This window comes from Pristis pectinata, chromosome 8 (assembly GCF_009764475.1).
Source record: "Pristis pectinata isolate sPriPec2 chromosome 8, sPriPec2.1.pri, whole genome shotgun sequence".
NCBI classification, from domain to species: domain Eukaryota; kingdom Metazoa; phylum Chordata; class Chondrichthyes; order Rhinopristiformes; family Pristidae; genus Pristis; species Pristis pectinata.
Genome location: NC_067412.1, coordinates 79,606,204 through 79,634,069, shown reverse-complemented (window position 1 = coordinate 79,634,069; position 27,866 = coordinate 79,606,204). Strand labels below are relative to the sequence as shown.

The 27,866-nt window shown below is 43.5% G+C and overlaps 1 protein-coding gene across 6 annotated transcripts in view; it reads right to left on the bottom strand.

The window, feature by feature from the left end:
• tenm1 (teneurin transmembrane protein 1) overlaps nt 1-26,046 on the bottom strand; it is a 1,611,625-nt gene extending 1,585,579 nt beyond the window's left edge. For all 6 annotated transcript variants that reach the window (XM_052021038.1, XM_052021037.1, XM_052021042.1 and 3 more), the window contains exon 1: nt 25,805-26,046. The gene's annotated coding sequence lies outside the window, so the exon portion shown is untranslated. The remainder of the gene's footprint in view (nt 1-25,804) is intronic.
• Between the last annotated feature and the right edge of the window lie 1,820 nt (nt 26,047-27,866).

The window sequence follows — 27,866 nt, the reverse complement described above, 5'->3', positions numbered from 1 at the left end:
AGAGCAGATCCACTGGGGGATGGGTCAGAGCTAAGGAGAGAAAGGGAAAAAAAGAGAGATAGGCTAGAAAAGGGAAAAGAAGCATGGTGGGGGGTGGTGGGGGGGGGGTTGTGGGGAAGGGGGTGGAGATTACCTAAAGTGGGAGAATTCAATGTTCAAGGGGAAGGGGGTGGGGATTAAATTCTCCCACGTTAAGTAATCCCCACCCCCTTTCCCCACAACCCCTCCCCACTATGCTTCTTCTCTTCTTCCCTTTCCTAGCCTATCTCTTTTTTTCCCCTTTCTTTCCTTACCTTTGATCCATTCCCCAGTGGATCTGCTCTCCCCTCCTCCTGCCTATCACTATCTCATACCTGCACCTACCTATCACCACCTTGTGCCCACCCCGCCTCCCCTCTTTTGTCCGCCTATCACTGCTCTGCTTTTCCTTCCAAGATATTGGGCTTCCTCTTTTCCTATCTTCAGTCCTGAAGAGGGGTCCTGACCCGAAACGTTGACCGCCTGCTTTTCTCCACAGATGCTGCCTGGCCTGCTGAGTTCCTCCAGCACCACATTGTTTTTCATCTAGATTCCAGCATCTGCAGTCCTCTGTTTCTCTTGTAAATGCCAGTGGATCACTTAGAACCCTGCTTAGACTGTTACTTTGGCTGCTATGATGTTGATACTGCTGTAAGAAGGACAGAAAATTGTGTTTCTCTGTTATATAGGAAACCACATTTGATACAAATAAGAGTCCAATGATAAGCATAGCAATCTCATTACAACTTTGGAATAGATGAGCATGGATCATATGCTACTTGCACTCCTCCCACTTGTAAAAACGTTGAGAGACCCACCAGGTTGTTGCAAGGACTGTTGAAGGTCTATCAATGAGAGGACCTAATGATTAAGTTAGTTTTGTTGAACTGTATGGAACCAACATGCTTCAAATTTCAGCCCTGACTACGAACCAAGCCCTTGACTTTCCAATAACTATTTATATAAAGGTTATCCTGAAACTGGAAATCTAATTAAGAAGTCTGCATTTTTTTGAACTCATTAATGATATAAAGTCATTGTGTAATGGGTTATTTTTAATAAGTAAGATTATTAAAATAATCTTTAATAATGTCTTGAATATTTAACTTGAATAAGTAAGGATAATAATTTTGTCCGAACTATTAACAAAATAGAAATTGTAATTTTGAACAGAGAGATTTTGTTGTAAAGTGGAGCAGTTGACATGTTCTGCCACTGATTTAAATATGGTTGATTTTTTTTCTCTCTCCCAGCAGGTCCATAAAGCAGCAACACACCTTAGTGGATAAATGCATCCAATTATGGCTGGGAGACGACCTGCATTTCTGAGTGGAGAGGACTGTGGATGTGTAATTACCATTCAGGAGAGCTACACTTAATGCAGAAGGTACCATACCAGCAACATCACAGCAATTTGGCACTTGGTCCAATTATTTTGGAAAAGGGTGATTAGAAAGGTTGGCATGTGATCTCTGCTGATAACCATGGGATTGTGTTGAAATTAGAGAGATGACAAGATCAACATGCATTGCTGATGCCTAATAAAAGAACAATGTAACAAGAGGGGTCAGATTCTTCAGTGAGAACCTTACAGAAGTATGTGGAATGATACATAATGAAAAGATACAGCGAGAAAAATTAGACTCTAGAGCAGCCATTGCTAGGGCACTAAAATCATAAGGTCATAAAATATTTATGATACTGAGGGAGGGAGGCTATTGCCTATGTGTTGGCCAAAAAAAGAGCTTTTAAATCTGATCCCACCTTCCAGCACAAGATCTTAAGCTCTTCCATTTATAGCCCTTCAAGTGCACATCCAAGTACTTTTTAAATGTACCGATGCTTTCTATCTCTACCAGTCTTTCAAAGGCTGTAATTATGATTGCAGCCTGTGACTTTTTTTTTTGTTTGAAGCTCCTTACTCCATGCATTGCTCCAGGTGTGGAGGATGGGAGAGAATTATTCCTGGAAAATCCTAATGGATCAAACCTACAGCTGGGCAGACCATTCCTTCTTCTTGAGGGTTGCCTGGCTCTGCATGTCCTCCCCTTGTGCTCTTCCTTGTCTTTATTACCCTTAGGAGAATGGCAAGTATAGCACCAATATCTGGAAGCTTAGTTTTTACTGAAGCCTTGTAGTGAAGTCAAAATCTTTGGTTCTGCCTTACTTTTCTGTGTAAACTATGCAAACAATGGTTTACTCTAACTTAATAACAAAAATCTGCAACTCACCTTCAAACAATTGAATCTCCCTTTATTCTGAGGTAGAACCCACCTGCTGATGAACACATGGCATTAAATGAACTATTGAGGCCCAATTGGCAACAGAACCATCTAATTCCATATTCATCTCATGATCTACCTACTTTGCATTCTCAGAGCATACTGAGGTGTCACATGTGTTAGCAGCTTTTCCAATATGACATGACTTGCAGCACAAATGTGCATGTGCATTCATGCTAATTATGGAGCCTAAAAATTCTTCATTATATTATTACCAGGGAAGAGTCACTGTTGCTTATTCAAATTCAGTTGCACAATGTACATAGTCATGCATGATCTCCAACACTGCAGTCATTTGGCTGCTATTAAATCTAAGTTTTGTCCTAATTAGTACAACTAGAGATGATTTGATATGCAATACAGATTCAGAAATTTCATTCTTTGGACAGTTCCTACAATACCTCTTTGACAGAAATTAGATTGAAGGAGACAGAGGTTAGAGAGATAGAAGAGGTTAGAGAGATAGAAAACATTAAGGAGGGACTTGCAGACCTTTCATTTGCTGCAGGCATGTTTGCAAAAGATAGAGTGGGAGGGGAATGATCAAGAGGTCGGAATTGGAGGAGTACATGTTTATTACGCAGGTGGAGGTCAGGAATAGGGAAAAGTCCAAGACAAGATCTGGAATCAACAATTTTAGAATGATGAGCAGCTCAACATAGAGTGTTAAAAACAATTTTTTTATTCTCATATAAATCCTTCCAATGCAGCATTTAAATAAAATGAATGATTCCAAGGCCAACTTTGAGTGACTCAAGTCGAAATTCATTGTTAGTATCATTATCCAACAATTTCTCATGGCCAATTTTCACTTTATTTAAGTCATTAGAGATACCAAATAAAATGCGACCTTACATAACTTTTTCAATTTCTGTTGCTGGATTATATTAACTGAAATGTTAACTCTGTTGCTCTTTTCACCATCCAAAGTATTTTCCTTTTGTATAAAATTTCAGCTTCTCTGAATATTAAAAAAATACTTCAGATAAAAATGACAAAGCAGACAGTATACTTCCACATGAAAGGGGCTGAGTTGCATTTCTTCATGGGAAATGTGATCTTATACAGAGATAACATCAAAACCAAAAGATTGGCACAAGTTAAAATAGAACATTCTTTAAGATGTATTCCAGTCATACTAATCACTTGCCAGAATGGTTTGGATTAATTTCAGTATTGTCTAGGATCGCTAAAGTAGCTCTCTTGGTGAATTGTAAATATGACAAAATATTGAAAACGACTGTGATTTGTGTCAACTTTAAAAGTTCATCCTGGAATCCATTGGCATCATGGACTCTCTTCTGTCAATGGGGGAGAAAAGAGGGTTATCCACAGATTCAAATGGCGAGAACCAGTTACCAATTTTGGTCTGAATTTCCCAGTTGCAGCTTTCCTCATTGAAAGGCTGGCTAGATGTTGGGCAGATAAGTCTTTGGAACCGGAGTGCAAGTGAGGAGCAGAGAGTAAGGGAAAGGTGGGCAGGGATAGGGAGTGGAGTGCAGGAGAAATCCTTGTGTCTCTTGACCCATAAGTGGCAACATTCTCCACTGCAGTTGTCAGATTCCAAGGCCTGGGAAGCATGACAATCCAATATTAAAGTCAGAACAGACTTTTAAAACATAGTCTTCTAAAATATTTCAATGAGAGACCCATTTCTTCTGAGAGTGGGTTAAATGCTCACAGCTATCCTCATCTCTCTCTAAACTGAAACTAAACTGGTTGGATTCAGATTTGTAATTGGTAACTTCAGTCTTTATTTAAATTTCCACAATCTGGGGATTTAAAATGACTGTTTTTTTTGTTTTCTATGACAAAGTTCGTCCCAATTCAAGAATCTTACTCCTGCCCCCAGGATCATGGTTAATGCTGTACTGTAGCGGTTGCTACCGCGGAATAAAACAAGACTCACTTGGAGGATTGCCAAACAGAACTGGTTTATTTTCCCGCCTTGCGCGGGCCCTTTAAGGGAGAAAACTCCCGCCCAAAAAACCTGCAATGACGTAAGTCCTACGTCATCAGGACTTTCCCGCGCGCGGGTTCTCCCCGTCGCTCGGAAAGACGAGGCCCGCCGCCATCTTGGGCCTCGTCGCTCTGACACCGCGCGACCCGACTGCCGAGCCAGTTCGCCCGACTAGACGGTGAGTCGCCACACAACCCCCCCCCCCCAGAACCGGCGAGACAGTCCCCAAGGTCCGTGGGCTGTGCCAGCTGCCGCTTAGGGGGGCGGCCTCTGCGTCGCGGCGTGGCAACCTCGACAGGCTGTTGCAGATCCAAATGGGCCGGTTTGAGGTGGTCCGCCGTGAAAACCTGTTCCCTGCCTCCAATGTCCAAAATAAAAGTGGATCCGTTATTCCGTATGACTCGGAACGGTCCCTCATATGGTCGTTGTAATGGCGCCCGAGGTGTGCCCCTGCGAACGAAAACAAACTTACAGTCCCGTAGTTCCTTGGGCTGGCAGGATGGGGCTTGACCATGCCATGAGGTGGGAATCGGGGCCAAGGCGCCAAGCTTCTCGCGCAGTCTTTGTAGGACTGCTGGGGGTTGTTCCCCTTGCTCCTGAAGGGCAGGTATGAAATCCCCGGGGACAACTAGTTGCGCCCCGTATACAAGCTCAGCTGACGAAGTGCGGAGGTCTTCTTTGGGGGCAGTGCGTATGCCGAGCAGGACCCAAGGCAGCTCGTCAACCCAGTTAGGACCCTTCAGGAGGGCCATCAAGGCCGATTTTAGATGGCGGTGAAAACGTTCCACCAACCCGTTTGATTGAGGATGGTAGGCCGTGGTGGTGTGCAGCTGCGTCCCTACAGGTTCGCTAATGCAGCCCAGAGACTGGAAGTGAATTGGGTGCCTCTGTCTGAAGTGATGTGGGCCGGAACGCCAAAACGTGAGACCCAAGTTGTGAGCAGCGCTCGGGCGCAGGAATCAGTTGTGATGTCAGTCAGGGGGGTTGCCTCAGGCCACCTCGTGAACCGGTCCACGATAGTAAGGAGGTACCGGGCTCCTCTTGAAACTGGCAGAGGGCCCACGAGGTCGACGTGTATGTGGTCGAACCTCCTACGGGTAGGCTCGAACTGCTGTGGTGGGACCTTGGTGTGTCGCTGGATTTTTGACGTCTGGCAGTGCGGACAAGTCCTGGCCCACTCACTGACCTGTTTGTGCAGGCCATGCCAGACAAACTTGCTGGCGACCAGTCGGACAGTAGATCTGATGGACGGGTGCGCCAACCCATGTACCGAGTCAAAAACGCGTCTCCGCCAGGCTGCAGGGACTATAGGGCGGGGCTGACCAGTCGCAACGTCGCAAAGTAGGGTCCGCTGACCTGGACCAACCAAGAAATCTCGGAGCTGTAGACCCGAGACTGCAGTTCTGTAGCTGGGCAGTTCGTCGTCGGCTTGCTGTGCGTCAGCCAGGGCCGTGTAGTCGACACCCAAGGATAGGTTGTGGATGGTTGGTCTGGAAAGTGCATCAGCAACAACATTATCCTTTCCGGAGACATGTTGGATGTCAGTTGTGAACTCGGAAATGTAGGATAATTGTCTCTGCTGACGAGCTGACCAGGGATCGGAGACTTTGGAGAAGGCAAAGGACAGAGGCTTATGATCGGTGAAAGCGGTGAAAGGCCTGCCTTCTAGAAAGTATCGGAAATGCTGGACCGCCAGATACAGCGCTAGAAGTTCCCGATCAAAAGCGCTGTACTTCAGTTCGGGCGGTCTAAGGTGTTTGCTGAAAAATGCCAAGGGTTGCCAGCGGCCTTCGAGTAGCTGTTCCAGTACCCCACCCACCGCGGTGTTGGACGCGTCTACCGTGAGGGCATTGGGACGTCAGTCCTGGGGTGTACCAGCATCGTAGCATCTGCCAGCGCGTCTTTGGCCTTAACGAAAGCAGCCGCAGCCTCGTCAGTCCAGATGATGTCCTTGCCCTTACCAGCCAGCAGCGAGAACAGAGGGCGCATGATACGGGCTGCTGCAGGGATGAAACGATGGTAAAAGTTGACCATCCCAAGGAATTCCTGTAGGCCTTTGACTGTGTCAGGGCGGGCAAAATGGCGGATAGCATCCACCTTGGCGGGTAGGGGTGTTGCCCCATCGCTGGTGATTTTGTGGCCGAGGAAATCGATAGAGTCAAGTCCGAATTGGCACTTGGACGGGTTAATCGTGAGGCCGAAACCGCGGAGGCGGGAATACAGCTGGCGGAGGTGGGAAAGGTGTTCCTGGCGGTTACGGCTGGCAATCAGTATGTCGTCCAAGTAAATGAACACGAAGTCCAGGTCTCGGCCTACCGCGTCCATCAGCTGCTGGAAGGTCTGCGCGGCGTTCTTAAGGCCGAACGGCATCCGAAGGAATTCAAACAGGCCAAATGGGGTGATAATCGCAGTTTTGGGGACGTCATCCGGATGGACCGGGATTTGGTGGTATCCCCTAACGAGGTCCACTTTGGAAAAGATGCGGGCCCCGTGTAAGTTCGCTGCAAAGTCCTGGATGTGAGGGATGGGATAGCTGTCTGGGGTGGTGGCGTCATTCAGCCTGCGGTAGTCGCCGCAGGGCCTCCACCCTCCGGTGGCTTTGGGGACCATGTGCAGGGGGGAGGCCCAGGGGCTGTCTGACCTGCGAACAATCCCCAGCTCCTCCATGTGACGGAACTCTTCCTTTGCCAGGCGGAGCTTGTCTGGAGGTAATCGCCATGCTTGGGCATGAAGGGGTGGCCCTGTGGTAATGATGTAGTGTCGTACCCCATGTGTGGGCCTAGAATTTGTAAACGAAGGTGCCAAAATCGATGGGAACTCGGCTAGGAGCTTGGCGAAATCGTCGCCAGAAAGGGAAATGGAGTCCAGGCGCGGGGCTGGTGGGCTGATTTCTCCCAGGGGATAGGTCCGGAGAGTGCTAGAGTGAATTAACCGCTTCCTTCGCAGGTCGACTAACAGGTTGTGGGCCCGAAGGAAATCGGCTCCTAGGAGTGGTCGGGCGACGGTGGCAAGGGTAAAGGTCCAGGTAAAACGGCTGCCGCCAAAGTGTAATTGAAGGGTATGGGTGCCGAAAGACCGTATCGTTGTACCGTTGGCGGCATTGAGTAGAGGACCTGGTGGCCTGTCACGAGTGTCGCGGCCTGTCAGGGGCAAAATACTGACCTCTGCTCCAGTATCAACGAGGAAACCCCGTCCAGATTTCTTGTCCTGAACGAAGAGGAGGCTCTGTCGGCGGCCAGCCGCCGTAGCCATCAGCGGCGGCTGGCCCTGGCATTTCCCTGAAACTTGCAGGGTGGGCGGCATCGACGGGCCTCCGCACCCCACCTCTGATGGTAGAAGCACAGCTGGTCACCCGTGTCGTCGTCTGCGTTCCTGGGGCGTGGCTGCTCGGTTGCTGGGGCCGGGCGAGGCGAGTGTTGGGCTCGCGGCCTGGTGATTTGACTGACGGACGAACCGCTCTCGTGCTTGGCCCTCCACAGGACATCTGCCCAGGCGGCCACCTCACGGGGGTTGCTGAAGTCGGCGTGAGCTAACAACAAGTGGATGTCATCAGGGAGCTGTTCGAGGAAGGCCTGTTCGAACATCAGGCATGGCTTGTGTCCCTCGGCCAATGCCAGCATCTCATTCATTAGGGCGAATGGGGATCTGTCCCCCAGGCCATCCAGATGAAGCAGGCGGGCGGCGCGCTCACGACGGGAGAGGCCGAAGGTCCGGATCAAAAGGTCTTTGAAAGCCGGGTACTTATCTTCCTCCGGAGGTGACTGGATGAAGTCTCCAACCTGGGCGGCTGTCTCCTGGTCCAGAGAGCTAACCACATGGTAGTACTTCGTGGAGTCAGAGGTGATCTGCCGAAGGTGGAATTGCGTTTCGGCCTGGTCAAACCAGACGCTGGGCCGAAGTGTCCAAAAGGTGGGCAGCTTGAGGGCCACTGCATTGGCTGCTGCGTTGTCATCCATTTCGCGGGTCCAAAAGCCGTTTGGACCGTCGGGGTCACCAATGTAGCGGTTGCTACCGCGGAATAAAACAAGACTCACTTGGAGGATTGCCAAACAGAACTGGTTTATTTTCCCGCCTTGCGCGGGCCCTTTAAGGGAGAAAACTCCCGCCCAAAAAACCGGCAATGACGTAAGTCCTACGACATCAGGACTTTCCCGCGCGCGGGTTCTCCCCGTCGCTCGGAAAGACGAGGCCCGCCGCCATTTTGGGCCTCGTCGCTCCGACACCATGCAACCCGACTGCCGAGCTGGTTCGCCCGACTAGACGGTGAGTCGCCACAGTACCTTATTAACATTATTGCTTCATCCCCTTATCACTTGATTCCTTTAATGTTTGAAAATCCACAGATTCCTGTAGCAAATGGACTAAATGAATATCTACTGCTCTTCAATTGCAAAGTTTCACATCCCTGAGTTCAGAAATTTCTCCTCATCTCAGTTAGTTCTTAAAACCAACCACTTATCTTGAAACCATGACTCTTGTTCTTGACTCTCTGACTAGAACAAACAAGTTCTGTCCTGTACAAACCTGAAAGAAAGGCACAGAAGTGGGCCATTCATCTTTTCAAGCTTGTTTCACCATTCAATTTGATCATGGCTGATCCTTTATATCAATACCAAATTCCTGCTCCCTTTCCCTCCTGCTCTCTCCACTTATCCCTTACTTCCTTTTGCATCACTTTCAGAATCTTATGGTTCAGTAAGACCACATTTCATTCATCTAAACTTCAATAATCACAGGCACATTCCATAAAATTTCACCCCTACCCCATCACTGGAAATCTTCTCATTCCTGGAATCAGCACTGCACTGCACGGCCCCCAATTCAAGAACATGGGGAGAAAAAAAAAACAATATGTGACCAGGAATCATCAGCCCCTTCTCTCCCCCATTCAATTCCCAAGCTGAGGCATGCACCCAAAAGTATCCTTCAACAGAGACCTTGACATAATATGAAAAGTGACTGAAGTATAAGAGTAAGGAAGTCTTTCTACAATTGTGTAGGACTTTGGTGATACCACATCAAGAATACATGGACAGTTGTGATATCAGCATGTTGATAAACTTGTCCAAATATAAGGCAATATAGGTTATAATGATGATGATGATGATGATGATTATTATTATTATTATTATTATTATAAACTGCTCTAATAGCTTCCTCATAATTTTTACTTCTCCCTTCTGGTTTAATATTTTATAGCTTTTAGTTCTACCTTTACCATGAGTCACTAATGCATCATTTCTGACTATTAGGCCACTCTATTTCCTTTCATTTCATTTCCTCATGACACCATCTCCTTTCTCCATTCACGAGTTTACAGTTGAATGGCAAAGGAGGCCCATGGGACCATGTGGTCTACTATTTTGGATTTTTTTATGCATCCCCACTTACTTTAGCTGACATATTTTGAAGTAGAAATTTGTCCTTGGTGACCTGCTTAACACACATTATGATATCGGCTACATGTTGTACACTGCTTCCAAGATTCATTTTTATTGAAGTCATTGATACCAGATTTCTGATGGAGTGTAACACACAGCCACTACCATGTTGCAGATTTAGCTTAAGCAATCGAAAAAAAATCTAACCTGTGACTTTAGTCACTGTTTCATTTGTGTTCCTTGTTAGCATTATTAATAATAAGCTCCAGGTAACGTGTGTGGGATGAAATCAGAAATGTCAAATGGATATTTTATCAATTATTTTAAATTATTATTCCTAGACAATAATATGGATGTATTTGCTCCTGTTAGATTTGAGGAGGTTCAGATTTGCAAAAATTAGTCATTTCTTGTAATTGGATAGTTGTGCCAGATATTCTCCCCACCCTTTCCCTGAACACTAGTAATAATTGGGCCAAAGCTTCCTTTTTAATGAGCTAACCTGTGTTTAACAGCTGGGTGAATTCTGCAGGTGATCAGTGGGCAGAAGTCAACCAGAATAAATAGCCCTATTTTTTGCTGGGCTGCTTTCCTCAATACTTAAGTTTCAAACAAAGCAGTACTGTTGATTTCAGATAATTAACAGCAATGTAAATCTGCACACAGGTTTAAGCAATGCTCATCAAATAGAGCAAAAATAATTGTAAGGTAACAGGTTATTCAATGGATCGACTTATAAATGTATTTCTACAGATGGCCTGAGAATTACTGAATCACCTAGCTGGTGTCAGGAAAAGAAACATTAGCAGACATTAGAATGTGTGATATTCATTTATACATTATGCATTTTCTATTCATTATGCATGAAAAACAGCCTTTAGGCCTCTCAGCATGTAATGAAGTTTGATACCCATTTTTATTTCCTACAGTTGAGGACTTATTAATTTTTTTCCTATGTTACTTGGAGCTGTAAATAAACTCTTACCTGCAAGGGGCAACACAAAATAAAGCTCCGCTGCAAATAAACAGCTGTTTTGATTTCCCCTCAAAATGCATCAAAAAGCCTCAGAATCGCTGAATACTATTATTTATTCAAAATAATGTAAATGTTGTACAAAGTAGTGATCCAATAGACATACTATTTTGTCAAGTATTTGTGATGCATGGCATACAGATAACTGATTTACAGGGATTGATGAAGTTAAGTTATTTTTGCAGAATTAGCTTCATTTCTCCATTGTCCATTATTTTGTACAAGCCTGTGCTGTACATTTTCCATTGTTGATGTATCAATTTCCTCTTCTCCTTCTGCATTCCATTTAGAGCCATGGAGCCATCCAGAACAGAAACAGGCCCTTCACCCCGCTGTCCACACTTACCATCAAGAACTCATACCTCACCAATCCCATTTTATTCTCCCCACATCCACATGAACTAACTCCAGATTCTTCTCTGCTTTTCTCAGAGCCAGATCAGAGCAGTGGCCATGTGAGAGGATGAGATAGGCTTCAAATAAAGGCGGCATGGGTATCCCTTCTCCATATCAGCAGGGCAATTCCCAGTAACTGGGAGAGGCAGACACGAAGGTGAAGCAGATGATTAACGTATAAATAAAGAACTCTTTCTGTTGCCCTGCAATTCCAAGGACAAGGATATATTGGGCATAGGGTGGTTAGCCATTGCTTGGGGAGATGGGATGAATAGGGAGCATTAACAGTTATATTCCCTGGATAAGCATCTGGGACCACAGCCTTGAAATACCAGGACCCATATGCATGGCTGCCCCTGATAGGAAGAACACTGTCTTCTACTGTGGAATTGCTTGACAGTACTGAAATGGAGATACCACAGGTAGTTGCAGTGAGGTCCTTTAGGCTGATACCTTCAGGCTAGAAGAAAAACCGAGGGTTGCTAAAGCTGTTGGGGATTTGAATTGATTTACCAGTGATTATCTGTCATCTATGAAGGGCAGACGAGAGCTAATGGCACTGGGGAGGGGAGGAAGAATCAATTCAATTTTGGTAGGACTGATTTTTCAGTTTTCTCTTGGCTCTGTGTCAAACAATAAATCTAACGTTCGGAAATATCTTGGGAATGTATCTGTGTGTCGGTGCCCTTAGTTGCCTCTCTCTCTCTTTCTGTTTCCACCTGTAGCTCTTCCTTTGTCCTCCTACATCTCGTCGATACCAGCAATTAACATGTACACATTTCTTACGACGGAATTACTGAGAAAAAGTAGTGGAGAAAGCATTAAACCTAAAATGTGACCTGATTGTCAGCAATAAATACTAACTAACAGGAGATGTTAATAAGAAAATTAAAATGATAAAATGAGGGTACAACAAGTTGCAATAAGAAAACTTATGAGCAAAGAGAAGGCAGACCTACTTGTTTTAATCCTCATCTGTGGAGATAGGCCCCAGTATATGACATTAACATTTAAATCCTTTCTTTCCCCATTCCTTGCTATCACATATGTTCCACATTAAATCAGGCTTTACAGGGGTAGGCAGGTTGGTTTGCAGCACTAATAATGTGCCTCAACTACTCAAGGCAGCATTTTTATTTTTCTGTATTCACATTACTCATCAGAGGACTTCTTTGAATTGGTGAAATTTTGTTTGTGATTCATAATTGCCTTTAAGTGTTGAATTTGGTTTGTCAGGACTTTTCAAACAGCTCAGCAAGTTGCAGTTAGACTGCAGTGGTTCTATGAGAGGAGACCATTGCTCCTCTGCACAGAAACATTCAATGTTGAAGCACATCCTGCACTACATACTGGATGTTAGAAGGGAGAAGATGAACAGTCACCATATTTAATGACTTCACAATAAGGAAGAACATGTGAAAATAATCTCACAAGGAAACATTCCCAAAAAATTCAGGGAGTATCTGGGAGAGAAAAGGATTGATGTGTTGATAGAGTAAACTTCAATATAAGAGACTATCATGCAGACTACCTTAGGGTAGTGTTGTGTTTGTAATATATTGTATTTGCAGTCCTCGGTCTCATTTTGGCTCAATTCCATGATGTTGGCAATGGTCTTGGCAAAACAGCATTGATAATAAAATAAATAGAGGATTGTGAGAGGGAGGGATAAGATTAAGTGAGAAGACAGGATCAGGGGTAGAAACAGATTGAGCAGGTAGTAGTAGAAAGGATTAGGCCAGGGTTAGGGCATGCAAAAGTAGCTGAACTGGTCAAAGAGGGTATCAGGATCAGGTGAAGAGGAGATTAATGGTTGCGTGAAGAGGTAGTGAGGCAATTGGTGGCCATGAGCACATTGACAGCATTTGGGGGTAGAGAAATGGGTGCTGGGGTTTTATTGGGAGCAAGCACCAAGAAGACCACTTAGAACAGGATGTACCTGGAAGTAAACACCCTGGTATTGGACTAGGTAAGGTTAGGTCTCCTTTCAGTAATGTCTCAGGAGGCCTCATCCTTCAGTTATGGTTTGCTTCATTACGTAAGGCCCAAGCCCTTTGCAGGCCTTACATGTTGTTACGAGCCAGGCTGCTATTTGGTGAATGTCCCTTTAAAGCACCTGGACAGTAGTGTAGTAGTGTGTGTGTGGTGTTATCTGATAACTGCAAGACTATAACTGGAGCGTATTGGCTGTTGCACAGGAAGAAAAAGAGACGGGGAGAGAGAGACAGAGAGAGACGGAGACAGTGAGAGAGAGAGAGAGACACTGACTGCCAGTCTCTGTATCTATGGATGAAGAACAATAGCTGTCACTATACAATCCATGTATGGATTTTTGGAGCAACCTGTGGAGTCCACTTTGTCATTAACCTGTACTGGAAAGCAGGTATATCTGTGGGTGGCCATGAATTGAGTGCCCTTGGTGTGGCAGATACTTCGGAACAAAGCAATGGAGATCATCAGTGACTGATGTGTCGTATGGATTCCATCGTGGAACTTGTGGATTTTGTAAATTTTCTCTCTACATTCTCTCTACAAACTGCTGTGGTTTTTAGAAGCCTTTGCTCATCGTTCTATGTTATGATTTGCTGAAGTGAACTTTGAGAACTATTCCTAGACTTGGGGTTTGGGAATTTGCCACACACACACTTCGAGTTTATTTTTGGGGTCAATGTTTAATATCTAACAGTTTAATTTCTCTTATTATTACAAGTAGTTATTAATAAATAGATTCTAACATTTATACATGACTCGTTGTGTTTCTATTGTTGCTGGTATGTAACAATGTGCAAAGGCTGTCAAATAACATGTGCATGCAACCTGACATCACTATGCAAGTTTGTAGCCTCATACATGTGTCATATGCATGGAAGACATGAAGCTAATTTCTGGAATTGTACAATCAGGAAGATAAATTACCAGTTACGTTTTTGATAACATTTAATCATGTACCTTTCAAAAGTGTTGCATGTGACAGAATTTCGAGATGCTACAGATCTGGCCACAGTTTTGACATGAGGACTGAAAAAAAGTTAAACACAAAAACATCAAGGATCTACAATTAGGTCCAGTCCTCTGTAAATTTCATTGATATAATTTGGTATAATTTGAGTTTGCAGCTTATTGCTGGCAAAAAAATTGTGGATTTATTTCATCACATTATACAGGTATTTTTTTAAAATAAATTCTTCTTAACTTACCTCCATTACATTGCTCCATGGACATTCAGATCAGATTAGACAGCATCTCCAAAACAAGAAACAAAGCTAACATTAACTCTGTTTCTCTTTCCACAGATGCTGCCTGACCTGCTGAGTGTTTCCAGCGTCTTCTGTTTTTATTTCAGATTTACAGCATCTGCAGTTTTTTAATATTTTCCTTTAATTAAGAATTGTGTTTAAGTTTTTGGCTTTGGTGCCTGGGGAGATGGAATAATATCAAGGTCAAAAGAAAGAGTCAAGAAATAATGGCCTTTTATTTTTTGAAGACTAATTTCAAAGATTGTTCAGTAACTTGTTACTGATTCATAAAGCCTATATCATAACTAATTAGATGAAAGGGTGACAGCGTTTGTATGCATTCGATGTAGATAGATACATAGATAGATAGATAGACAGACAGACAGGCAGAAAGACACAATTCTGATATTCAAAAATGTCATATTATGTTCTCTCGTTTATACCATTTATTCAGAAAAAGAATCAGAGCTTTTTTTCAATATGCCTGCACTGTTATTGTTGCTATTGTTTCCATATGTTCATCTCTCCATTTCTTAGGTATGCGAAATATCAAACTGCATGAAGTTCATATGGTGGAGCATATGATTCACTCCAATCTTCAATTTTCCGAATAACACAGAATTCATATATTTTTTTCTTTTTTTGTAAATACATTTGATCCAAGATGAATATCAAAATAATGGCTTTGCCACTGCACAAGAAAATAACTGATACTCATGTTCATACCTATCAATATTTCTTTGCATTTTATGCTCATTCAAATGGAGAGTGGCTGAGGAACAGAGTGGAATATTTTTCCTTTCCGAAGAATGACTGCATTAAACAACTCCTTGTCAGGCATTTCATAGTATGCAGTATTCTACCATTTAAATATAACTCCATCCAGCTAGTAGGGCATTTTCTCCATTTTCCACACCACTCAGGTATTCTCCAGTATTTTTTTTTGATTAAGTCCCTTCTTATCATTTTTTTCAACAGAGCACACTTGGAATGCAGGAGTCTGCCAAGTTATTCTCCATGATTCTCACCACAATTTTCCCTTCTTCACTTCTGAGGCTGATTTTTCTTGGGGGTGGCCGGGAGTGGGGTTCAGTACAGTTGGATGGATATACTTTGCCCACTGCTACCTCAACTGAAAAGGCAGCCTTCTTACAAAAACCTGAAAATGACAAATAGCTGCCAAAATCCAGAGTTTATGATTATAGTTTTACCTAATAATCAGCTTGTGTTATAACAACAGACAAGTATGATCCAATGCTGACCCAACTTTCATAGTGTAGATTTCCCCACACCTCACAGTTAAAACATGTGCTTTTAAAAAAGGAAAGTGACTTATATCAGCCAAAAAGCAATTTCCATTTGCATTTAAATACATTTCAAAGTTGCTGCTTATAGCATCTTAAGTGCTTGTTATTTTCAGCAAACTAATTAAAGCAAAAGAAAGAAGTCTTTCACTTTTCCAATGGACTTATCTAAAGTCTTGCAGCTAAAATGAAACAGATTAGTTCATTTGTTGAATCGTTGTTCATTGTAATAAGTTAGTGATGTCCAGATGTATAATCAGCTGAAACAAGAGTCCATCTGTTCTTGTTCAGGAACTAACAGGCTATGCTTGTCCTTTCAGTGTTTTTGTTTCTATTGATGTGTCAGCTATCTGTATGGCACCCAGCACCATAGATTTTAACTATTTTCTCTCAGGCTACTGCAATTGAAGTGATTTTAAACTTTTAACTCTACTTTTTAGACCAGTCATCACATGTGGAAAAGCTTGTTTACACAAGTGTGGCTACCATAAGGGATACAAGGAAACTGACGCAGGCAAAGAAAATAAGGAGAGACACTAATGAGTCACACAGAGGGAAAGTCTCAAGGACAATATGCCAAAGATTTAACATTTTTAACATGACGTTCAGTAAAATGTTAATTGCTCATGCATTCTATTATTGATTGTGAGACCTTGCCATCTACAAATGTTCTCCATTTGTCCCCTGCATGACCACAGCAGTTATACCTAAAGCACTTTGGGATACCCAAAGGTCATGAAAAGTACTCTATAAATGGAAACTTTTCCTCTTACTAAACTATAAAAAACATTGAAAACATAATAAAATCTTTTCCTACAGAACATTTCATTCTTTCCTCCTTGATAGTCTATCTCCTATATTTTCTTAGTATGCATCTTTTTTAAAAAAATGTAATTGTTAAATATGAACATTTAGCAGTTTAGTTATATAATGATATATTGTGAGAGAAATCCCAGCAATAAAAATAAAAAGTATACTATGATTTCACATAAGCTTTCCTTTGCTCTGCCTGCCCCAATATATAATTTAACTTACAATACTTTTGTGTTGCTAAGTTCTCATGAATTCAAACAATTTCAGGACATAATTGTGATAAATATCTAATATGCTATGCTGAAGCTATGTTGATACTTGCGATTTTTTTTCTGGTTTTATCTGAAGTGGGTGTTAATGCCCTTGTGATTATTATCAGTTAGCAATTCCAAGCCAAGAATTATAAGCAAACCCTTATAATATTGTCACACAATGAAGTCCAGGAAAATAAGTAAAAAAAATCTCAGAATTAGCCTGGACAATGATCATTTCAAAGTCTTATGTCTTACTGCAAACTCTGATTTGCATATGAATTATATCCATTACCATCACAATGCTTCAAGATTAAATTTAAACAATGCTATTAACCTACATATTCCCATTCAAAAATCAGAATACCTGTCAGTAAATTTCTGCTTTTCCTACTATCAATGCTATTTTTCCTGCTGTTGCCAAAGCACTTCTCCATCCTAACCATTACCTGCCTGCCTGCCTGTTCCACTTCCATTTTCACCTTTTCTATCTATTTTGTTCCACAAAACTTTGTGCATTTTCCCATTGTGTCAGAGAAGGTTTAGTATATTCCACTCCAGAGAATTACTGTATTCTGGAACAATAAACAAATTAGTGGAGGAACTCAATGGGTTGAGCTGCATCTGTGGAGGCAAAAGGATAGTTGATGTTTCAGGTCGAGATCCTACATGGACTGGGAGTGTAGAGGGGAGAAAGTCAGTATAAAGAAATGAGGGGGAGGGGTGGGGCAGGGGCTGGCTGGTGATAGGTGGAATCAGGTGAGGAGGGAGATGATGGGCAGACGGTGCCAGTTGGAGGAGAGAGAGTGGTGGCGATGGGAGCCAGCAACTGGTGGGGCCGACAACGAGAGAGAAAAAAAGGCAAATGGAGCCAGGTGGGGGGAGATGAAGCTGGAGATAGAGACAGAGGCTGGAAGGTGACAAGTGGAGACACAAGAGGCTGCAGATGCTGGAATCTGATAAGTAAGGAAGGTGATAAATTGAAGCAGATAAGGGAGTGAAGACTGACGGGTGGAACCCATTGGGCAGGGGAGAGGAGTCCCAGCAGGTATAGTGTGCGGGTGATAGGCAGAAGGGACCAGGTGGGGGCATGGAGTCCTGGGCAGATCAGAAGTGGAAAAATTACCTGAAATTGGAAAATTCACTGTTCATACCATTGGGTTGTAGACTACCCATGCAGAATATGATGTGTTATTCTTCTAGTTTGTGTTTGGCCTCACCCTGGCAGTGGAGAAGGCCGAGGACAGACAGGTGTGGGAATGGGAAGGGAAGTTGAAATAGCAATCAACTGGGAGCGCAGGATGGCAATTGTGGACAGAGAATAGGTGTTCTGCAATATGGCCGCCCAGTCTATGTTGGTCTCGCCAATGTAGAATAGCTAACATTGAGAGTGCCAAATGCAGTGAACAAGGTTGGAGGAGGTGCATGTGAATCTTTGCTTGACCTGAAAGGGATATTTAGGTCTCTGAATGGTAGTGAGTGAGGACGTTTAGGGACAAGTGCTGTACCACCTATAGTTGCCAGGGACGGGGTGGGGTGTGTGGGAAGGGATGAGTGAATCAGGGAGTCACGTCCTGTGGAAAGCAGACAGGGGTGGGGAGAGCAAGATGTAAATGCTAATGGGACCCTGTTGCAGCTGGAGGAAATGACAAAGGGTGGTGTGCTGGTAGGTAGTGAATAGACTGGTAGTGTGAATGATGAGGACCAAAGGAACACCATCTCTGTTCTATCTGGGAGGAGGTTGGGCCAGGGTGGGGGGCATGAGTCCGGGAAATGGAGGAAATATGAGTGAAGCTCCATAAACCACAGCAGAGGAGAAGCCATGTTTGCTAGAAAAGGAGGGCATTTCAGATATTGTGCAACAGAAAGCCTTATCTTGAGAACAGATGCAGTGGAGGCAGGGAGAATGAGGAAAAAGATGGCATCCTGTTAAGAGACTGGGTGGGAGGAGGTGTAGTCAAAGTAGCTGCGGAAGTCAGTGAGTTAAAAGTAAATGTCGGGAGATGGTTTGTCTCCTGAGGTGGAGACAGAGATCCAGAAAAGGGAGAAAGGTGTCAGAAATGGCCCATGTGGATTTGAGAGCGGGGTGGAAGTTCAGTGTATTCTGGTTCATTTTCCTATTTACTTTTCTCTTTTTACTTTTCTCTGTCTTAAGGAGGACCAGGAGGAGTCAAAAGAAGAATGCTTAGTCTTTTCTTTTATCATGCACCCTAACAATACTTGTGTTACAAACCATTTTATTGCTTCTTTCAAGTGCATTGCCCAATATGATTATTTTATTCACTGGAGTCTCTGTCCCACTTGAGCTAAAAATAAATCTAAAAGTAATGTCTTTGACTACTGAGTCATCTTCTGATCAGAGTCAACTGAATTCACTGGAATTTAAAGCAACAAACAATCTGCTGGAGGAACTCAGCAGGTGGAGCAGCATCTGTGGGAGGAAAGGAATTGTCAACATTTCGGGTCGAAACCCTGCATCAGGACAGAAAGGGGAGAGTGGAGAGAGGAGAAGGCGAGTGATGAGAAAGGAATCCGAGGCGATTGGTGGACTGAGGAGGGGTGTGAGATGACAGGCAGGTAGTGCCTAGTAGGGGAGGGGAGCAGGGGTGGAGTTAGAAGACAGAGGCAGGTGAGTAATAGATGAATGCAGAGAGAGAGAGAGAGAGAGAGAGAGGAAAAAGAAAAAAACAATAGATGAAGTAAGGTGGGTCAGGGGAATGTGAAGATAGGAGACAGTTGCTGGAGGGAGATAAGCAGGAACACAAAACACCACCAGAGCCAGATTCAGATAAGTAAGGGAGGTGAGAATGTGAACCATTAGAGGAAAAGGAAGAAGTGAATGACAGTTGGAACCAGATTGGGGGGGGGGGGGGGGGGTGGGTGGTGGGGGGAACCTGTGGGTGAAGTGGGTAGATGGAGCCAGGAGGGGACAAAGAAGGGTGAAGGGGGGCTGGGGAGTGTGTGGGAAGGGGGACAAATTAGGAGAGGACCAGAGGATCAGAAGGAGGTTGGGGAGAGGGTGAAGGTGGGGGGGGGGAGGGGAGGAGGAGAAAAAGAAAAGGGGGTAGAGGTTTACTTAAAATTGGAAAACTCAATATTGATGCCATTGGGCTGTAGACTACCCAGGCGGAATACAAGGTGTTGCTCGTCCAGTTTGTGTTGGGTTTCATCCTGGCAGTAGAGAAGGCCAAGGATGGACAGGTCAGTGTGGGAATGGGAAGGGGAGTTGAAATGGTCTGCAACTGGGAGCTCGAGATGGCCATTGTGGACTGAACGTAGGTGTTCTGCAAAACAGTCACCGAGTCTGCGGATGGTCTCGCTGATGTAGAGGAGGCCACATGGGAGCACCAAATACAACGGACAAGGTTGGAGGAGATGTACATGAACCTTTGCCTCACCTGGAAGGAACTGTTTAGGTCCATGGATGGTGGCGAGGGAGGAGGTGGAAAGACAAGTGTTACATCTACTGCAAGGGCAGGGGTAAGTGCTTACGGTCAGGGATGGATGGGTGTGGAGGGATGAACGGACCAGGGAGTCATGGAGGGAGTGGTCCCTATGGAAGGTGGAAATGGGTGGGGAGAAGAAGATGTGGCTGGTGGTGGGATCTCGTTGTAGCTGGTGGAAATGACGAAGGGTGATGTGCTGGATGAGAAGACTCAGAGGGTGAAAGGTAAAGACCAGGGGAACGCTATCTCTGTTCTGTCTGGGAAGAGGCGGGGCAGCAGAAGTATGAGAAACAGATCAGAGTCAGCTGAATTCACTGGAGTTTAAAGCAACAAACAATCTGGTCCCCTGGTCTTTACCTTTCACCCTATGAGCCTCCTCATCCAATATATCATTTCCACCAGCTGCAACGTGACCCCACCACCAGCCACATCTCCTCCCGACCTCTTTTCGCCTTCCACAGGGACAACTCCCTGCACGGTAGCATAGCGGTTAGCGCGATGCTATTACAGCACCAGCGATCGGGATTCGATTCCCGTCGCTGTCTGTAAGGAGTTTGTACGTTCTCCTGTGTCTGTGTGGGTTTCCTCCGGGTGCTCTGGTTTCCTCCCACATTGCAAAGACGTACGGGTAGGTTAATTTGGGTTTAAAATGGGCGGTGCGGACACGTTGGGCCAGAAGGGCCTGTTACCACGTTGTAAATAAAATTTAAATTTTTTTTTAAAAAATGACTCCCTGGTCCACTCATCCCTCCACACCCATCCTTCCCTGACCCCTGGCACTTTCTCCTGTCCTTGCAGTAGATGTAACACTTGTCCTTACGCTTCCTCCCTCATCACCATCCATGGACCTAGACAGTTCCTTCCAGGAGAGGAGAAGGTTCACATGAGTCTCCTCCAACCTTGTCCACTGCGTTTGGTGCTCCCAATGTGGCCTCCTCTACATCAGTGAGACCATCCGCAGACTCGGTGACTGTTTCGCAGAACACCTACGTTCAGTCCACAATGGCCATCCTGAGCTCCCAGTTGCAGACCATTTTAACTCCCCTTCCCATTCCCACACTGACTTGTCCATCCTTGGCCTTCTCTACTATCAGAATGAAGCCCGACGCAAACTGGAAGAGCAACACCTCATATTCTGCCTGGGTGGACTACGACCCAATGGCATCAATATTGAGTTTTCCAGTTTTAGGTAAACCCACCCCTTTTCCTTTTCTTGTTTTGCTCTGCCCCCTCCTTTCCCCTCCCCACCCTTTTTATCCTCTAGTCCTCCCCTTTTTTGTCCCCCTTCCCACTCTCCCCCCAGCCCCCTTTCATCCAGCTTTGTCCCCTTCCCCCTCCTGACTCCATCCACCCACTTCACACACAGGTTTCCCCCTCCCCTCACCCCCATCTTGCATCTGGTTCCAACTGTCGTTCACCTCTCCTTGCTCCTCTAACAGTTCCCATTATCATCTCCTTTACTCCCAGCTCCGGCAGTCCATTCTGTTCCTGCTTGTCTCTCTCCAGCAGCTCCCTCCCTCCCATCCTCACACTCCCCTCCCCCTACCTCACTCCATCTGTTACAAAATGCTGGAGGAACTCAGCAGGTCAGGCAGCATCTATGGAGGGAAACGGACAGTCGACATTTCGGGCCAAGACCCTTCATCAGGACTGGAATGGAAGAGGGCAGAAGCCAGAATAAAAGGGTGAGGGAGAGAGGGAGGAGCACAGGCTGGCAGGTGATAGGTGAGTCCAGGTGAGAAGGGGAAGGTAGGTGGGTGGGGGAGGGGGGACAAAAGGGAATGATGTGAGAAGCTGGCAGGTGATAGATGGAAGAGACAAAGTGCTGAAGAAGGAGGAATCTGATAGGAGAGGACAGTAGACCATGGAATAAAAGGAAGCAGGTGGGCTGGTTGTGAGGGCAGGGGAGGGGAAAGTAAAAGGGTCACAGGAAAGGGGGAAAACAAAGGGTCTTGGCCCAAAATGTCAACTGTTCATTTCCCTCCATAGATGCTGCCTGACCTGCTGGGTTCCTCCAGCAGTTTGTGTGTGTTGCTCCTGATTCCAGCATCTGCAGAATCTCTGTGTCTCCATCTGGTTTTTTTTTTCTTTATCCTCTCTTTGTCCACCTCTATCATTCACCTGTCACAGTTTTCCAACTTCACCTCCGCTCACCTCCCCTACCCAGAGCCACCTGCCTGTCATTTTACTCCCCTCCTCAGTCTACCGATCGCCTCGGAATCCTTTCTTGCCACTCCCCTTCTCTTTATACTGGCCATCTCACCTCTCCACTCTCAGTCCTGATACAGGGTTTCGACCCAAAATGTCGATGATTTCTTTCCTCCCACAGATGCTCCTTGAGCCGCTGAGTTCCTCCAGGATATTGTTTGTTGTTCCAGATTTCAGCTTTGCAATCTTTTGTGTCTCTCACTAGCATTTAATTTGTACTGTCAGTTTTCATTTGAACCACTAGATGGAGCAGGATAAAGCCTGGAATGATTCTATTTGTGCAACATCTGTACAGAGTTCAGCTGTATCGGTATAATTTATATTTAAAACATTGAACACCCTGAATTGATCATCTCGTTCACCAGTTCCATCAAGCACACCCTTTAGATACATTTCTGGCCTTGAATCTCCAAGATAAAGGGAGCTCTTACAGATTGAAGATTCAAGAAGATTTAAAAAAACACAAAATGGGATTCAGGGAGCAGCTGATGTTTCTTATTTATTCTCTGCACTATACTTCTACAAATTATCAAGTTAAATAGTTTTGGAATGAGAAAATATGTGCTATACCAATAATGTTGATAATTAACCCCTGAAGATTCCAAGCAAATGATGAAAGTGCACAAATTATTGGTCTGGAACTGAGTCTTTCACATTAGAAAGATCCCAGGGTTGATGCCAATTATAAACTATTAGTTGAAATTGGCAAAGATGGTTGCTTGGATTACTAAAATTGGCGGCAAACTCATTAGGTCCAGCAAGAGGTTAAAAAAGTCATTGAGCTTCAGCACTCTTGATGGCTATCCAGTGATCTCTGCTGGAAAATCCATCTGTTTCTTCTGATGATTCCTCTACCTCCTTCCCTCTTACTAGTTAAACTGCAAGATAAAATATAGCACGACAGTTGATGCTCAGATAATTTTACCTCAGCATGTGTCACTGCTTTCCAGAGAGGAAATGGGAAAGTGGCACAGAGGCTGATGATAGGAAGTGGATGGGGGACAGAGATGCAGGGTGTTTGGAGTTTTGATAAAGAAGAGAAACCAAATTCAACACATTTGTGAAATTCATTTAGAAAATAAAGTTTACTTTACATGCTCAAAGTCATTGCAATAGTTTCTATTTTACTTCCCAAACATCAACCAAAGTAGATTTCTCATACTGTAAGATTCTTTAAGTTCATTGTTTATGGTGAAACTAGAGAGTAAAGTTTGGGAAGGTGCATCTTTTTTTTACTTCATTCTTGCATCATTCTTCAATCTATTTACAATTTCATTGAAAGGAATCCACCACTTCATTTCTCATTGTGACACTCTTCCCGGACATCACTGATTCCTTCATTAAAACTCACACCATTTATTTCATCTCTATATCTCTTTTTACATGTGAATTTTACATTCTCGTCTGCTTTCGATGTGGTACTATGCTTAGTCCTTCTGAAACTTTTTTTCAAAATACATATTCAGGCAGCTGCTTTTTAAAAAACTAATATCAGAGTGAAGTTTTTGTTAATGTTTTCCACAGGGAACAAAATCATACCAGACTCAAGACAATCCCAATTGCGTATTATACTATTCCAAGTCCTAAAATACATAAAGAATATCCAAGTGCAAGATATTTCACATCTAGCAGAGTCTGCATCTTTCTGTGATGACAACCATACATTTTCCTCAAAATATTCCCTTTTACTAAAAAACTGAAATATAAAAAAAACAAAACTTCTTAATAGTTTAAGTGAATAGCTGATTGGTAGCCAGAAATCTTAAAGGTACCAAGTTTGGATCACTCATGTACCCCTAATTAAGCAGCACTTCAATTTTAAAATTTTCAATCCGGTTTTCAAATCCCTTTTAGATCTTGACCTGACTCTTCCTATTTTTGTAATCTGCTCCATCTCCATAATTGTCTAAGATACCTGCAATTATCTACATCTGGCCTATTGCTTGTCCCCTAATTTAATCGCCCCACCAGGGGCAGCCAAGTCAAAAGCTATCAAACCCCTATCTCCAAAATTCCCTCTAACTTCAACTTCCTTATATCTCTTTCCAGCTTTAAAAACTGCCCTTCCTAATGTGGCTTCCTGCTGATTTTTGTTTCTTAATTTTCCTATGGCAGTGTATTTTCTATGTTAAAGGAACTATTTGCTGTCATAATCTCCAACCAAATCTGCCTTTGGAGATAACAATAAAAGATGGGATGTGGTAGAATATGAATAAAGGAAGGGCAGCAACTAATAAAGTAATGGTGAAAATCGTAAAAATAGTGAATAAATCCAAGCAAGTGGGGGATGGTGAGGGGGTGGAGGAATTTGCAGAGGCTCAGGGGTAGGGTATGAATCCTGTCGAACAGTGACACAAAACACCAAATAATACAAGTTATAGATTATAGGTACAAAATGTCAATCTAGGAAAAATCTAATAAGCTCTTAATTGAGTTATTAGATAGATAGCCATAACATAGTGAAGTATTTACTTTGGCAGTCTGAGGCCACATCACAACATGTGGGAAACCAAATATCCTTGACATTCTAGTTCCTGTTAACTAATGACAAAATACTTTACATAGTGTGCATTGTGTTTTGATGCTAAACCATTCACATATGGGAAATAGGGAGGGAGAATAATGAAAAATATAAACAATATAGAGGGGAAATACCAATCTGAAAACTTGTCCACAGGATACTGTGCACCTGTTGCAGAAGGGTTATGGAATCTTCCCACTGTACTCATCTATTGCTTTACTCCAATGTATACCTTTCAGATGGCTATTTTCCTCATATACTTCCTTTCACAGTACTCTTAGCTTTGGGCACTGCTTCAGTACATGTAAAATAAACACCCTTGTTTTTAACTGAACAAATTGTCAATATACGAACGGCAGAGCAAAGTTTGAGCTGGAAATAACTAGGGAGGCTGTCAATTGAATTCAGTGCTAGAACTCTGCTCTTATGAAATGGGACTTTGGAGACAGCTATTCATCATTAAAAGCAAGAAAAACCAAATTCTCTGAAGTCTCCAATCTGTCTCTAGTCTCCCGTCACGATGCAGAATTTTTTTGCTGTTTGCTCTTGTCACAGTCAACATCATCAGAACTCCCCACAGCCTCTCAGTGCACTAGTACTATTAGCCTAGTTATGATCTAAACAGCATCACTTAGCAGAAACATTATGGCTAAATTAATAGGCACAAAACATTCTTGTCAAGAAGAATATTATTCAAGCACATTCATCTCACAAACTCAAAATGCAACACATCTCGAAAAAGATGAAGAAAAACTTTGTCCAGTGACACCAATTACCTTTTGTTCTCAATGTCCTAAAGTCTTCTGAAGGTCACAAAAAGAGTAAAGGTTCTTTTGCCTTGAATGTTTCTCAAGTGATTCTGGTTATTATTTGAAAAGCTGGCCCACTGCACTGGGTAGTACTGAGCTCGTGACAGTGATAACCGAATGAAAGCTGATGTAAAATTGCTTCCTACCTGGAGCAAGCTGTTACTTCCTCTCTCATTAATCTGTAACCTTGTACGCTTTCTGCTTCTCAGTGACTGAACATTCCGAGATCGACACAAATTGCACTTGAATGGGGGTGGGGAGGGCTGGGGGTGGTATCAAAAATAAATAAATGTGATGCTTGCTGGAATCTTCTTCAGACCATTTGTTTCATGTGCCTCTGTATTCTGGTCCTCACTTCACAAGCAAACAGTTTCAAGCAAGTAAGAGAGTGTTTATCCTCTGCTCAGAGGATGCACGTTTGTACGATAAACTGCATGTTCCCTGCAGTGTAGCAGGAAAGATGTGATGCGCATACTAAAACAGCTTGTGTTACACTGGGCTTGGCAAGCAAACTCCACCTCCATATCCGTGTACCAGGCTCAGTTCTAGGGTGAGTTACTGTCAGAAAGGATGTTTTTTTTCACAAAGACAAAACTGGACACTGCTTGCCTCCAACAGTTACCATCCACAGCCAAACAAATGTCAAGCTTATGAAACAGAGGCATTCAGTCCTCTGCGTGGATTCAGATTGATGTCAGTTTCTAAGGAAGCACAGGTGATTAAAACTATATTTAACCCATAACATGCCTTCCAAGTTTTGCTGAGTGAACTGACATAAAGGTTTGTCCTTCAATGGCATTGATTGTATTTTACCAACCAGTTGAAATGACATTGCATCTCAGCCCAGAGTATAAATAATATTGCTCAGCAATCTGCCACTTGAACACAAGAACATGAGAAATAGGAGGAGTAGGAAGCCATTCAACCACTTCCACCTGCTCCATAATTCATGGCCTATGACTGAACTTTTATCTCAGCACCACTTTCCTGTACCAACTCCATATTCCTTGAGTCCTTTACTATCCAAAATCTATCAATTGCTGTCTTGAATACCTCAGCAAATGAGCTTCCAAAGAGAAATCCAAAGATTCATTACCTTTGAATTTGAAGAAATTTTGTCTCATCTCTGCCTGAATGGCAGACCCTTTATCTTGAACTTGTGAACCTTGCTCAGAACACTCCATCCAAGGGAAATAGCATCCCAGCATCTATCCTGTCAAACACTGTAAGAAATGAGATCACCTCTCATATTTCTAAATTATAGAGAGGTGTATAGGCCCAGTCTACTTAATCTCTCCTCATGGACAACTCTCCCCACCACCCCAACCCATCCCAGGAATCAATCTGGTGAACCTACATTCCACTTTATCACAAGTATATCCTTCCTCAGATAAAGAGTCCAGCCTTGCACACAGCATTCCGGGGCTGTTGTCATCAAGTTCCTGTATAACTTGAATCTTTATTCTTTTACTGAAATCTCCTTGGAATAAGGGCAAACATACCATTCACCTTCTTAATTGCTTATTGTACCTGCGCTGATTCTTGTACAAGGACATCCAGATCTATTTAATCACCAGTACCTTTCAATTTCTCACCATATGAAAAAGATTCTACTTTTCTACCAAAATGGATAACATCACATTTTTTTTCCACATTATACTCCATTTACCTTCTCTTGACCATTAACTTAGCCCATCTATATCCTCCAAATCATCTCCAGACCGCTACAGTTCCCCAGGTTTGTGTCATCAACACAGTTAAAGATTTTGCGTTTAGTCTGCTCATTCAAATCACTTACATGGATGTGAAAGGGCTGGAGACCCAGCACTGATCTCTGCAGCCTCTCAATGTCACATGCCCCCAATCTGTGGATCACCCATTTATTATTGCTTTTTTCTTTTTATTCATTAACCAATCCTCTATGCACTCCAGTACATCATGTTCAATCATATGGGTTCTAATTTTGTTCGATATCCTCTTGTGGAATTTTATTTAAAGCCACTTTAAATTTCCAGATACACCTCATCCACAGATTCCTTCTTATCTATTCTGCTTGTTGCAGTCTCAAAAAAGTCCAAGAGAATTGTCAAACATGTTTACTCTTTCAAATATCAATTTTTTCTCTTCCCAATCCTATTATTACTTTCCAAATGGCCTGTTACCAATTCCATGATAATAAATTCTGGCAATTTCCCCATTACTTTCACC